We start from the raw sequence: 13,227 nt of genomic DNA on the forward strand, positions 1-13,227 counted from the left end.
TTCTAGGGACCCCAGGGAACCAGAGCGCCAATACTGCTGGAGCCAGGAGGGGCACTTACTGCTTGTGAGACTTGGTTTCACTTGTCAGCGTGAAGGGCTCCAGAACCATCTGGCAACACTGGCAGAGTTTCTTCGGGCTGCATATCCTGAAGCAGTGTTGCCAGGTCTTCTGTCTAGTTTGACGAAGGACTTCCAACTTGCTTCTGAAATGGCTGCACCAGTCCACACCCTTACCCAGAGTTTTGTGGAGGATTTTGTTGTCTCTTTTGTTTGGGTGCAGGGTCTCGCCATGTAGTTTTGGCTGATCTGGAATCACTCTGTAGACCAGGCTGGCTTTGTGTAAAGATCCACCTGCACACTTCAGATTCACACTTCAGAGTGTGAATGCATCGCACCAAGCCTAATATGTTCTTAGCCCATATTAACTATCCACAATAACATGTTTCATTATTGACATTCTTGTACTTGTGTAAAAGGCACTGGGTCACATTCACCCCTCCCCCTTTGCTACCTGGTCCTCCCTCAACTCCTGCTTATCCCTCTCCATCCCCTCCCTCCTCCTGACTAACTCCACTTCTGCTTTCAGGGCTCTTTTTAGTGTGTGACCCAGAGTCTCGCTAGGGTTGTTTACTGGAGCATGGACACCTTACCTGTCACTTCACCCAGTTAACTGCATGCAAATCCTCCGGGGCTGGGGGGGGGGGGGGGACTGGGGTCCCAGGAGAGCCTCTCCACTTCAATGGGTTCTCTTTTCATGAACTTTCATGCTACATAATGTGCAGTCGAATCTTGCTTTTAGTTGGACTCCCTCTGATTACTAAAGGGCTATAGTCAGAGCCCGGTGTGGTGGCACATGCCTTTAATCCCAGCACTCGGGAGGCAGAGGCAGGTGGATTTCTGAGTTCGAGGCCAGCCTGGTCTACAAAGTGAGTTCCAGAATAGCCAGGGCTACACAGGGAAACCCTGTCTCGAAAACCCAAAAAAAAAAAAAAAAAAAAAAAAAAGAAAGGCTGTAGTCAGGTACTCGTTAGTCATTTGTGCTCAGATTCAAATAATTCAGATTCCGAAGCTTGTACCATGTCACAGGGCGAGCTTGTGCCATGTCACAGGGCGAGCAATAAAATGGCCTTGGACCCCTGTGGCCAGGGCTCCTTTCTTCAGCCTCTAGTCTGTGATTTCGGACAGACTATGGAACATTGCTGGACCTTTTTTTTTTTTTTAAATGGGAATATTGGCCAGGTGTGGTGGCTCACACTTGTAGTTCTAGCACTCAAGAGTCTGAGGCAGGAGGATTGCTACAACTTTAAGACCACTCTGGGCTGTATAGGTAGTTATCAGACCAACTAGGGTTGCATAGTGAAAATTTGTCTAAATGCTATTTATTTGTTTGCTTATTGAGACAGGGTCTCTCTGTGCCTAGCTGGAACTCACTCTGCAGAGCAGGCTGACTTCAAAGTCAGATCCTCCTGAGTGTTAGGATTAAAGGTATATGCCCCGGAGAGAGCAGGCTGGAACAAGCAGGGAGGTGGGGGGCACCACACCCGGCTCTCAGATTCTTTTCTTTTAAAGAATACATATTGTTAAGGCCTAGGTAAAATGTTAAGGCCTAAGTAACAGTTACCTGGCCTGCCATTGTAAAGGAAACTTTCTCATATGTTTCTTCTGTTACTAGGAAACTTTCTAAAGCAAGATTGATCACATATTCTGTTATGTTTTGTGCCCTTAGAAACCAATCACGATAAAAGCCAATAGAACTGTTTTGTATAGTTACCAACAATAAACTTGGACCCAAACCAACCATCCCACACCACTTCCTGCACCCGTGTATAAGCTTTTATGGTATTAGCTGTCTCTGGGATAGACCCTGGCCTAAGAGAGACATCTGCACCAATATAAGAAAGTATTTGGAATAAAGCTTCCATTTTGAGTAGTGGTCCAGTAAAGTTTAAGTTCCCAAGACCAGTTCCCAAGACCTCCCTGAGAGCTGACCTCCTACTTGGCAGAAAGAAACATGCACGTGGGTAACTGACATCCTGGTTAGCAAGTTAACACAAGAATGTTAAACAAGTCCCATTCTGGTAGACATGAATATTAGACAAGGCAAGTCCCCTGCCACAGCTGAATGCCCCAACCAATGGGAGCAGGATAAGTGTACAACAAAGGCCTGTTCCTAAGGAAACCCCTATCCCTAAATCCTGATCGGTGACATAGCTTGGCACAGATGTTTACAGATTTGGGCTTAAAAGCCCTGAAGGATCTTGGGGTCAGGGTTAAGTTCCCGAATCTGGTTCATGTTCCTGGGACTGGTGCTCAAAACACTCTCCTTGGCCGACTGTGATCGGTGTTTGTGTGGCTTGTGAGGAGAATCCTGGACCCTAACACATATTACCAATGTCATAGACAGTTTTGTGGGCTTAGAGCTGCTTAGGACTGTCCCTGGCACAGACTAAATGTCACAAATGTTGCCCCTGGCCAAACAGATTGTCTCCACTCCACAGAGTCTCCTATTTACAACATTGTAAGACACCAGCTTTCTTCCCTTTGTGACGGAGTCCACGTTGTATAACCTAGTGCGAGCCTTATGAGTGGGAAAGTGTGCAAAGGAGCGGAGTGTGACCAGCCAGCCATCCCTTGACTTCTAGGTTATTCTACAGGTCTCCCAGGGGGTGGACTTTGTTGTTGTTTGGGAGGTTTTGTTTTGTTTTTGTTTTTTTGTTTTTGCTTTTTTTTTTTTTTTTTTTTTTTTGAGACAGATTTCTCTATGTAGCCTTGGCTGTCCTGATACTTGCTTTGTAGACCAGGCTGGCCTCATACTCAGAGATCCTCCTGCTTCTGCCTTCCGGATACTGGGACTAAAGACCACCACTTGGTTGCCTAGAGAGTGTTTTAAGAAATCAGAGACAGAACACACATGAGTCAGGGGGATTTCAGTCTTTGATGGTCATGATAGTTCCTTAAAAAGAAGCCAGACCATGAGAGGGCACACTCAACAGAGGAGACAGTGCCTAAAATGGGAGAGTCGCTTGCAAACTGACTGCGTGGCAAAGGGTTTACAATATGCAAAAATCCCCTACAATTCAATAACAGGAAGTCAAACTTGATTAAAAATATAGACAAAATGACTTGAATATATATTTCTCTGAAGAAAACATATAACTGGCTGATAAGTACATGACAATATGTTCAACATCTCTGATCATTAGGGGAAACCAAAACCACAGCGAGAGAAAACCGGAAAATATTAAGTAGTGATGAGGATGTAGAAAAAAAATAGACTTTCTTTTTTTTTTTTTTTGAGTCTGGGTCTTATGGAGCTCAGACTGGCCTTGAATCCACTGCGTATGTGAGGATGACCTTGACCTTGATTTCCTGCTCCTTTTTTGTTGACCTCCCCAGTAGTAGGGTTTCAGGTGGACACCAACCGGTCCAATTTATGCTGTGCCAGAGACCTAACCCTTGTCTTTTTTGTTTTGTTTGTTTGTTTGTTTGTTTGTTTTGTTTTGTTTTGTTTTGTGGCAGGGTTTCTCTGTGTAGCCCTGGCTGCTCTGGAACTCACTCTGTAGACCAGGCTGGCCTCGAACTCAGAAATTCACCTGCCTCTGCCTCCCAAGTGCTGGGATTAAAGGTGAGCGCCACCATGCCCGGCTCGAACCCTTGTCTTGAGCATGCAGGGTAGGACTGCACCAAATGAGGCTGTACACCCTCAGCCCTCCAAATCGGAATTCTTGTGCCTTGCTCATGAGGGTGTGAAATGATGCAGTCACTGTAGAAACTGTTGTGATTCCTTCTGGTGACGCCAGACTGCGATCTCAAGATTGGAAGACTGACTGAAGCAGAAGGAGTTTGAGGGCTGCCTGGATCATAGAGTGAGACTTTGTTTAAAACAAACAAGAGAACAGGAGTGGGGTTTAGCTCAGCAGTAGACCACTCTGAGCCTGTGAGGCTTCAGGCTCAATGCTTTGGTTGGTTGGTTTTGTTTTGTTTCTCTGTGTAGCCCTGGCTGTCCTAGAACTCACTCTGTATGCAAGCTGACCTCAAACTCACGAATATCCACCTGCCTCTGCCTCTGCCTCTGCCTCTTGAGGGCTAGGATCAAAAGCATATGCCATCACCGCCAGGTTTAGGCTCAATTCTTAGTTCTGGGGAGGGGGATGGTGCCAGGGAGAAACCATCACAATATCTAGTAATTTCACTCCTAGAAGTATATCTAAAATAACTCTAAGCAAGGAATCAAGCAGTTATTTGTACATGAACACTCATAACAACATTATTCACAGCAGACAAAGGTACAGACAACCTATTTGTCTGCTGACAGATGAGTGATAATATGGTGGTATAGGCCTAGCTTAAAATGGAAGGCGATTTGACACGAGGTAAACCATCCATGACCTTGAAGGTGTTATGCTAAGCAATAGAAAGCAAAGACAGGCACCAAAGGACAAGTGTGTGATTCTGCTTCTGTGCCTGGTGCCTGTGGGGGCCGGAAGAGGGTTCTCTGTAACCGTGGTAATGAATGGTTGTGAGCCACCATTTAGGAGCTGGGACAGAACCTGGGTCCTTTGCCAAGGGACCCAGCAAAACAGCAAGTATTCTTAAATACAATCCATCACCCCTCTAGCTCCATAAAATGGAACCTAGAGTCACCTGGAAGATGAACTTCTGGGCTTGCCTGAGGGAGATTATCTTGATTATGTTAATTGAGGTGGGAATACCTGCCCACTGTGGGTGTCACCATTCCCTGATTGGGATCATGATTTGTCTAACACCATGGTTCTCAACCTAACTAGTGTTTCGATCTTCTAATGCAGTTCCTCACCTTGTGGTGACCTCCCAATCATAAAATTATTTTTGTTGCTACTTCATAACTGTAATTTTGCTACTATGAATCCCAGTGTAAATATCTGTGTTTTCTGATGGTCTTGGCTGACCCATTTAAAAGGATTGTCTAACCTCTGAGGGGTCATAACCCATAGGTTGAGAACCGCAGGTCTAACAGGATCAAGGGAGCAGCCTGAATTTATTCCCTTCCCAATTGTGCCTCACGCTCCAGCTGTCTTGAATTCCCCACAGTGATAGACTGTACCCATGAACTGAGAGCCACAACAAAACCCTTTCTCCCTGAAGTTGTTTTTGTCAGAAACAGAAAAAGTAGCAAAGATAATTCAGTTCTAAAAAGTGAGAAAGGAGGAGCAGGCAAATTGATACTCCCATGGAGGACTTCCTCACAGCAGGTTCTCATGTGCAAGGTAGTATTTCCTGCCTCTGAGGCCACGAAGTCTGAGTCACAGTGTGTGAAAGAGTTTGGTCAGTTGCTCATGTGGTATTGTGCATGTGGCTGTCTGTGGGAAGGTGACTCAGGGAAACGAAAACCATTTGTCTTTAAATTCCACAAATGTTTAATGGTCTAGCCACACACTGCAGGGCCAAGTTGAAAAAAGAGAGATGGTCCCTGTTGTCAAGTGACAGTGGCAGACTTGTTTACTAGCATTTCCCAACAGAACAGATGGTTCTACTCAGTACTCGGTGCTCACGGGGCTCGCTGGGAGCATCTCTTCCCAGCTGCATGCTCAGAGAGGCCATGTTTGAAAGCCACCATGTTGTATTTAGACGACAAGAGTGAGCCTGTGATACAGATGAGGAATATTAGAATCGCAGGCTCAGCTTTGCCACTGACTGGCTGGCTGTGCGATCCTGGAAATCAGTTCGCATCCTAAGCTTCAGTGTATTAGTAGAGTAGGCATAATAAGAGCCAAATCCTTTCTCCTTCCTCTCCAGAGGAGAAACATGATTTGATACTTGGGGTAGGGTGTGGGTTATTAGTGATTATTAATTTAGGTTATTAATTATTGTTTACTTATGCTTCCAGACAGGGTTCCATGTAAGTGCAAGCTGTCCTTCAACTTGCTGTATTGACTGGGCTAGCCTTGAACTGCTGGCCTGCCTGTCTATACCTCCCAAGTGCTGAGATTACAGGCATGCATCACCATGCCTGACTCACTGGTAACTGGTGTGTGTGTGTTGTTGTTGTTGTTGGAGACTGAAGTTAGTGTCTTGTGAATGCTCTATAGTCTCAGTCCTCGAGAGTTGTTCTTGGCTATAGTTGAGTCTCTCTTCTGGTAACTGTTGGGAACTTCTCTATCCCCCTTGTTAGTACCAATAGTGCCCCAGGCTGGGGATTGACCCACAAGGGCATCATTCCAGAAGAGAGTTCACGTTCACCTATGGCAGAGGGAGGCAAGGGAAGAGGTAACTGAGCTCGGGTTTTCTGGCCTGCTAATGGCTACTGACCTAGGGAATGTCTCACGACAAATGGCTTTTGCTATCAGCAGCAGCCAGAATGTAGGAAGGCAAGAAGGGGGAGTAGGAGGAACGAGGGACTAGCATGTCTATTCTCCTGCTCTTCCTAAACCAAAGAACTCCTGTTTAAGAAGCCCAGGATGAAGCTGTGCCCACTGAGATGCAAGTATGCCAGTTGCCTGGGGGAGTAGTACACAGTCTACTACTAAAATCTCAGGTACGGTTTAAAGTCACTGAGAAACTGGAGAGGTGAGGTTGGAACCCTGACTCAGACCTAAGCATGTTTGTCCTTCAGTGTGCTCCAAGACCCTGTTGTCTTGGGATGGGATCCACTTCTACAAACGAACGGGAAAAGAAAATGACAAACAGCCCAGAGTGTAGAAATAGGACAGACAGAAGGAGAGTGGATTGTTAGAATAAAAGCAATGTCCTTGTACATGGCTGGAGGCAAGTCATTCGCAGACAACTCCCCTAAAGCAAGGAGACTCAGGTACCGGTTATCCCATTAAAAAAAAAAAAAAGCCAGCAGTGGAGGAAGGGCTGAAGAGGTGGTTCAGCTGTTGGGAGTGTGTTCTGACCTGGGCGGTGGTGGTGCATATCTTTAATCTTAGCACTCAGGAGGCTAAGTGAGAGAGCTCTGTGAGTTCGAGGCCAGCCTGGTCTACAGAACAAGTTCCATGACAGCCAGGACTACGAGAAACCCTGTCTCTAAATAAATAAATAAATAAATAAATAAATAAATAAACAAAATAAAACAAAACTACAACAAAGATGTGTTCTGGTCTCAGCCCAGGTCAGGTTGCTCACAACCACCTGTACTACAGATCTTGGGAAGGGCGGGGGGGGGGGGTGGGGGGGGGAATCTGACACCTCTGACCTTCCTGGATACCAGCATTCACAGTCCATATCTATACAATACACAGAATCAAACTTAATAATAAATAGCAACGACAAAAAAAATCCTACCACTGGGAAAACATCCCACAACTCCTGAGAATAGCTGTTGGTCAGACTGACCCAGGAGAAGACATTCGGCCTGGGACCCTCTTTGTGGGTCAGAGGTTCGAGCTGGGGCTGCGTGGTTTTCCAGGCGTCCCCAGCGGGGTTTCTGGTGGATGGTGTAAGTGCTTGACCTGATACTCTGCCCTTTCTGCTGTTTGCTCTATGCTTAGCAAACTCACGCATTTGAAACCGAAGGCACGACAACTGTGGATTGCTTCACACGTGGCCAGGGAGGAAAATAAGTTTCTCTCTGTCCCCCACAGTTCTCAGGAAGGACAGATCTTTGTAACAAGTGACAGATTAAGAAGGGAAAACACGTTTGAGGAATGGGTCTAGCTCACCTTTACATGGGAGAGAGTCACCTGTGTCCTAGGTTAGTGGCCCGACTTGGGTTACCTGTGTAACCTTCAATCACCTTCAAAGTCCGGTGAGAGAAGTGAATGGTGAAGGAGCAAGAGAAGGATGTGTTCAGCACAGCCGCGTTGGGAAGAAACATGGGACCCACGTCCTTGGGGTCCTGAAAAGAGCATCCTCTTGGAACTGTACAGAAAGGGAAAAGGCATTGTTGGCTTAAGTGGCTGGTGACAAGAGGTTTGGGGACAGGGAGAGTAGCTTCCTGTGACACTATTTCACGGCAGAGAATGAGTCCATGATGGGGGCATTTTTCTCCCTGTGCCACTTCCTCTGTCTTCTTAGCTCCCTGTTAACCTATGCAGCCCGGCCTCTGGCCCATGGCTAGCAAGGGCTGGTGGCACAGTTAGATGGAGTGGGTGGCATCAGAAACAGTTCTGTTTTGCAATATAGAACTCATGTTGCAAGTGCTCTACCCCTGAGAACCATTCACACCCCCATACTTCCAATCCCCAGAACTAATGTTGTTGCCTGCATCCATTGCTGGCCATCACGGGAAGTGACTCCAGAAATAAATCAACATTGTTATTATCCTTGAGAGCCCTGTTCCCTCCCGTGGGGACAGCAATTGTGGACACAGACAAGGTCCAGGAGTCCCATACGTTGAGATGCTACACTGTGCTCCTTCCTCCTCCTCCTCCTCTTAGTGGTTTTTTGAGTCAGGATTTCTCTGTTTAGCTCTGGCTGTCCTAGAACTGGCTCTATAGGCCAGGCTGGCCTCAGACTCAGCGATCCGCATGCCTCTGCCTCCAGAGTGCTGGGTTCAAAGGTGTGGGCCATCACAGTTCTATTTATTTTTTCTGCCTAATTATTCTTATTTTATTTGAGTCAAGGTCTCACTCTGTAGCCATGGTTGGCTTGGAACTCATTATGTAGTTCCAGCTGTCCCCAAACTCACTGAAATCCTCCTGCCTCAGCTTCCTGAATGATGAGATTACAGACCTGAGCTAACCACTCTGAACTCCAAACTGCTTTGAGTGTTGTGGTATCCACCAGAGAAGACCTCTCAAACACAGGTTTAAGCCAATAGAAAGTCCTCACTAGTCAACAGTAGACTACACAGGGTGTTTGGGATCCCAGGGTAGCCCTGAGCCTTTCTCAGCTTTTAAGCATACAAACCAAACCCTGGGTTGACATATTTCAGTTAACAAGAACATTAAGCCAGAAACAGGATTACAGAAGCCAAAAAGCAAGTACATTTAGAGACTTTGCCAGAACTATGGACTTTGGTTCATTAGGTCTTTGTTTTCACATTCGGCCGTGGTGCTGGCTTTGTGCTGAGTTTCATGGCCTTAGTAGGACTTCCATCATGGAGTCAGTTGTGCTAAGGTCTGGGGGCCTGTTGTGCCAGGTACACTATCGGCAAACTCTCAAGTACTGACTGCCCTATATTTGCCAGTACTTACAGTTACAGAACTTTGTTTCTTTGCTTATGTTTTCGTTAGGATCTTTCTATACAGCCCTGGCTGGCCTGAAGTTTGGTGTGTGAGTGAGACTGACCTAAGCTAGCAACTATCCTCTCTGCCTCTGCCTCCTGAGCTCTAGGGTCACAGGCAGACACCGCCATGCTTGGCTTTCTAAGTTCTTTTTTAAATTTAAAACATTTAAGTTATTATTATTATTTTGAGATGAGGGCCCTATCATGTAGCCCAGGCTGGCCTGCAGCTGGCCTGAAACTCCTAATGCTTGTGAATCCTGGGACTGGAGGCGTGTGCCACCACACCCTATGCATTTTTTGGCTTTTATTGTTGCTTAAATTACTTCCTAGATGACTTGATTTTTGTACCTTTAACAGCAAAGGTGGGCAGGGTGAGTTCTTTAGAGCCCAGGAGGGATAATTTCTTTGAAGAGGGAACTTAGACAGAGAAAAACATACCCACACTGTGTAGTTTGAAAATTGAGGATCTTAGTCTTCTTCTCAACGCCGCGACTTCTCCTTTCTGAGACATCCACTTCTATAAGTTTCCTTCAGTTCCGCAAGCTTTGCCATTTGCAAACCTAGAATGTGGAAGTGCCCCCTCACGTGATGGCAGTTTGTCATCTTAGGTGACAGACACATCAGATGAATTTGTGAGGCTCTTTGAACATAAATTATATCATCGTGGTGGAAAGTCAGAGGAGAGAATTGCATCATCTTAGAAATTTGTTCCTCCCAGGTGTGGTGGCGCATGCCTGTAATCCCCGTACTATGGCGGAGAGATAAGAGGAAAAAAACCAAAACAAGCTAGTTGGAGGCTGAGGCAGGAGGACTGCTGTGAGTTCAACATCAGCCTGAGCTATGTATTAAAGTTCCAGACTAGTCTGGGCTATAATGTGAGACCCTGTCTCAAAAATCAAAACAAGTGGCAGGAGAGATGGCTCAGCAGTTAAGAGCAATTGCTGCTCTTGTGGAGGAGCCTGGATCAGGTCTTAGCTCCCACTTGGTAGTACACAACCACCCACAGCTCTAATGCCAGGGAACCCGACATCCACTTCTGACTTCTGAAGGCTCCGGCATCCCTGTGGAGTGCATAGATTCTCTCTCACACACAAATAAACTCTCTGTCTGTCTCTGTCTCTCTGTCTCTGTCTCTCTTTCATTCATAGACACTTTAATAAATAAATCTTAAGAACAAGAACTAAACAAAACTCCTAAGGGGTTGGGGTTGTGGCTCAGTGATACAGTGCTCACCTGGCACATGGGGAGAAAGGAAAGGAGAGAGGGAAGGAGAGATCATTAGTGGTGGGTAAGACTCAGTTTCTCTCAGTGTAAAATGGGGAGAAGAAAAATAAAATAAAATTAAATTAAATTAAAAAAAAACAATCAGGGAAAAAGCTTTGCATTTGATTTGATCCTGGCAGGGTTTTCTTGTCAAATTTCTTTGTCTTGGGAAAAGTCAAGACCAGGAGAAGCTGAGAGAAGTCCAGAATTTGTTGTGGATAGTGGCAGGGGAAGGCTGTGGAATGTGGAAGCATGGTTAAGTGCTTTTCCATGGGAGTTCTCTGAGGTTTGAGACCTTTAATCTAATGTTCAGACAGACACACTGGGCTCATAAAGTTAAGCTGTCTGTCCCAGGTTACGTGGATTCTAAACCCTCCTCTTCGTTGCCCTGCCTCTCATGACAGCTCCCAACAAGAGACTGTGGGTAGCTGAGAGAATTCAGCCTACCATCAACTGTGGGTGACCTTCGGAAGGGGAGGGGAGTAGGGGGTGGGGTGGGGAGGGCCTCTAGGAGAAAGATAGCTGCTGATGGGCTCTACTTTGCAGGGAGATTCTCAGTGAGCTGCTTGTTTATCTGTGGTATTTAGTGGATGGCTGGGAATTCCTGGATGACAGGAATTCCTGAGAAGAGAAGTCAAGCTAGAATAGGGCCAGGGTCAGAGGTCACAGCCCTCACAGCCACTCCCTTAGATACTGGGAGGGATTCCAGGGTTCCAACTTAGCGACAGGGAGTTCAAGCCAACTTTAACTTCCCGAGAATTACTGATTCTTTTATATTTTTTTTCCTTTTGTTTGTCGGTTGACTTTTTAGAGACAAGAGTCTCATGTGGTTCATTCAGGCTATTATTGTTAATTATATTATTATTATTAATTATTATTAATTTACCATCATCTTCATCATCATCATTTAATCATATGTGTGTGTGTGTGTCTGTGTGTGTGTCTGTGTGTGGGTTTGTGCACGTAAGCCTGGTAGCTATAGAGATCAGAAGAGGGAGTTGGATCCCTAGGAACTAGCTACAGACAGTTGTGAACCGCCTAGTGTGCGTGTTGGGAACCTAACTCTGGTTCTCTGCAAGTATGTGTTCTTAAGCTCTGACTCTCTCCAGCCCCCGATCTCAAACTTCTCATCTTCTTGTTTCCTTTGTGGGACTAAATGTTTGCATTTTTACCCATTACTGTCTGTGCTGGTGAGGTTTTGTTTTGTTTTTTGCCACCTGGATGCAAGCTAGGGTCATTTGGGAAGTGAGAAAATTGAGAAAATGCCTCTATCTGACTGGCTGGCAGGCATGGTTGTGTGACTGACTGTGGGAGGCATTTTCTTGACTGATGGTTACTGCAGGAGCAGTGTTACCCCCAGGCGGGTGGGCCTGGGGGGTATGAGAGAGGAGGAGAGCAAACCATAGAGAGAAAGCCAGGGAGCTGTGTTCAGCCATGGTTTCTGCTTTCGTTCCTTCCTGCAGGTGTAGTGAGAATTTTGGTTTCTTAAAAAACCCAGTTATGCTATGTGAATAGGTTTTTCTTTTAATCCCAGCTGTGAGATCCGGGGCTGCTTCAGATAGTCCACACTGCTGACTATGATTCGTCTTGTGCTTCGGCAGGGGCGTGATTCTGCCAGCTGAAGATAGCTTATGTTTGGAATTCTGGGGACACTTGAGAGAGTATATAAATGCCAGAGCCCTGAGAGGGAGTGGTGGTTGCTGCTCCCGCTGCTGCTGCTGGGATATGGACTTGAAAGCCAGGCAAACCCTGTCCTCCCTAAGCTGCCTTTGGTTATGGTGTTTAATATCACGGCAATAGAAAGCACGGTCTAGCTTTTTTTACTAGAATAAACCCCATGAAGTCATGGGTGTATTCTTGTCTCCCTAGCTGCACCTCCGAGTTTCTGACACATGCCAGTTATTCAAGAAGTTTTAGTGAACAAGCTGGGCATGGTGGCACATGCCTGTAATTTTGGCACACAGGAGGGAGAGGCAGGAGGACCAGGAGTTCAAGGCAAGAGCTGGTGAGATGGCTTGACTTGCCTCGCAAGTCTGAGAATATGAGTTCTATCCCCAGAGCACACATAAAAGTGGAAGAAAACAGACTTTATAAAGTAGTCCTGTGACTTCCAGATACAGTACAGGCACAGGCATGTGTACTCACACACACACACACACACACACACACACACACACACACACACACACACACATGAGAAAGAATAACCTTATGTGGTTGGTGATTTGGGGGACGTGTAGGCTGCCAAACACTCGAGTTCCATATATTCCTTTCTCAAAGTGGACTCAGAGCCATGGTTCTGGTGGGAGAGGAGATATAGAGAAGGCGCGGGTGCCTCCACTTTGGTTATTAAACTATTGAAGCGAAGATTCCAAGGAGTTAAAAATCCCCCAGGAGCCCCAAACTGAGGTCAGTAAAGGTTAAAGTCTGCGTGACACGGGGACAGGGACTTCTCTCCCAGACAGGAAGACATTGACACTGTTCGGACAGCTTATCTCACAGTTGAGGAGCGCAGGGCTGGTGTGAGGACTTCTTGTTAACATGCATTGGTTATGGGTGATAGGTCTCATGGTGGCACTTTCAAAACATTCTGTGATGCAGTTAGATGCTATTTACTCCATCACTTCCTCCTGTCCCCTTGTGCGGATATAGGTCCTCTCTTGTCCCCTTTCTACTTTTGTGTGGTTTTGGTTGTCTCATGTGTGTGAGACTCGGTGAGTTTCACTGTGATTGCTTACAGAGCCCGGGCACTGTATCAGTGACTTCAACACTAAGGGGACAGGCCCTCCCTCCCTGGTCAGTCAATTAACTATGCT

Source organism: Mus musculus, chromosome 4 (assembly GCF_000001635.26).
Source record: "Mus musculus strain C57BL/6J chromosome 4, GRCm38.p6 C57BL/6J".
NCBI lineage: Eukaryota > Metazoa > Chordata > Mammalia > Rodentia > Muridae > Mus > Mus musculus.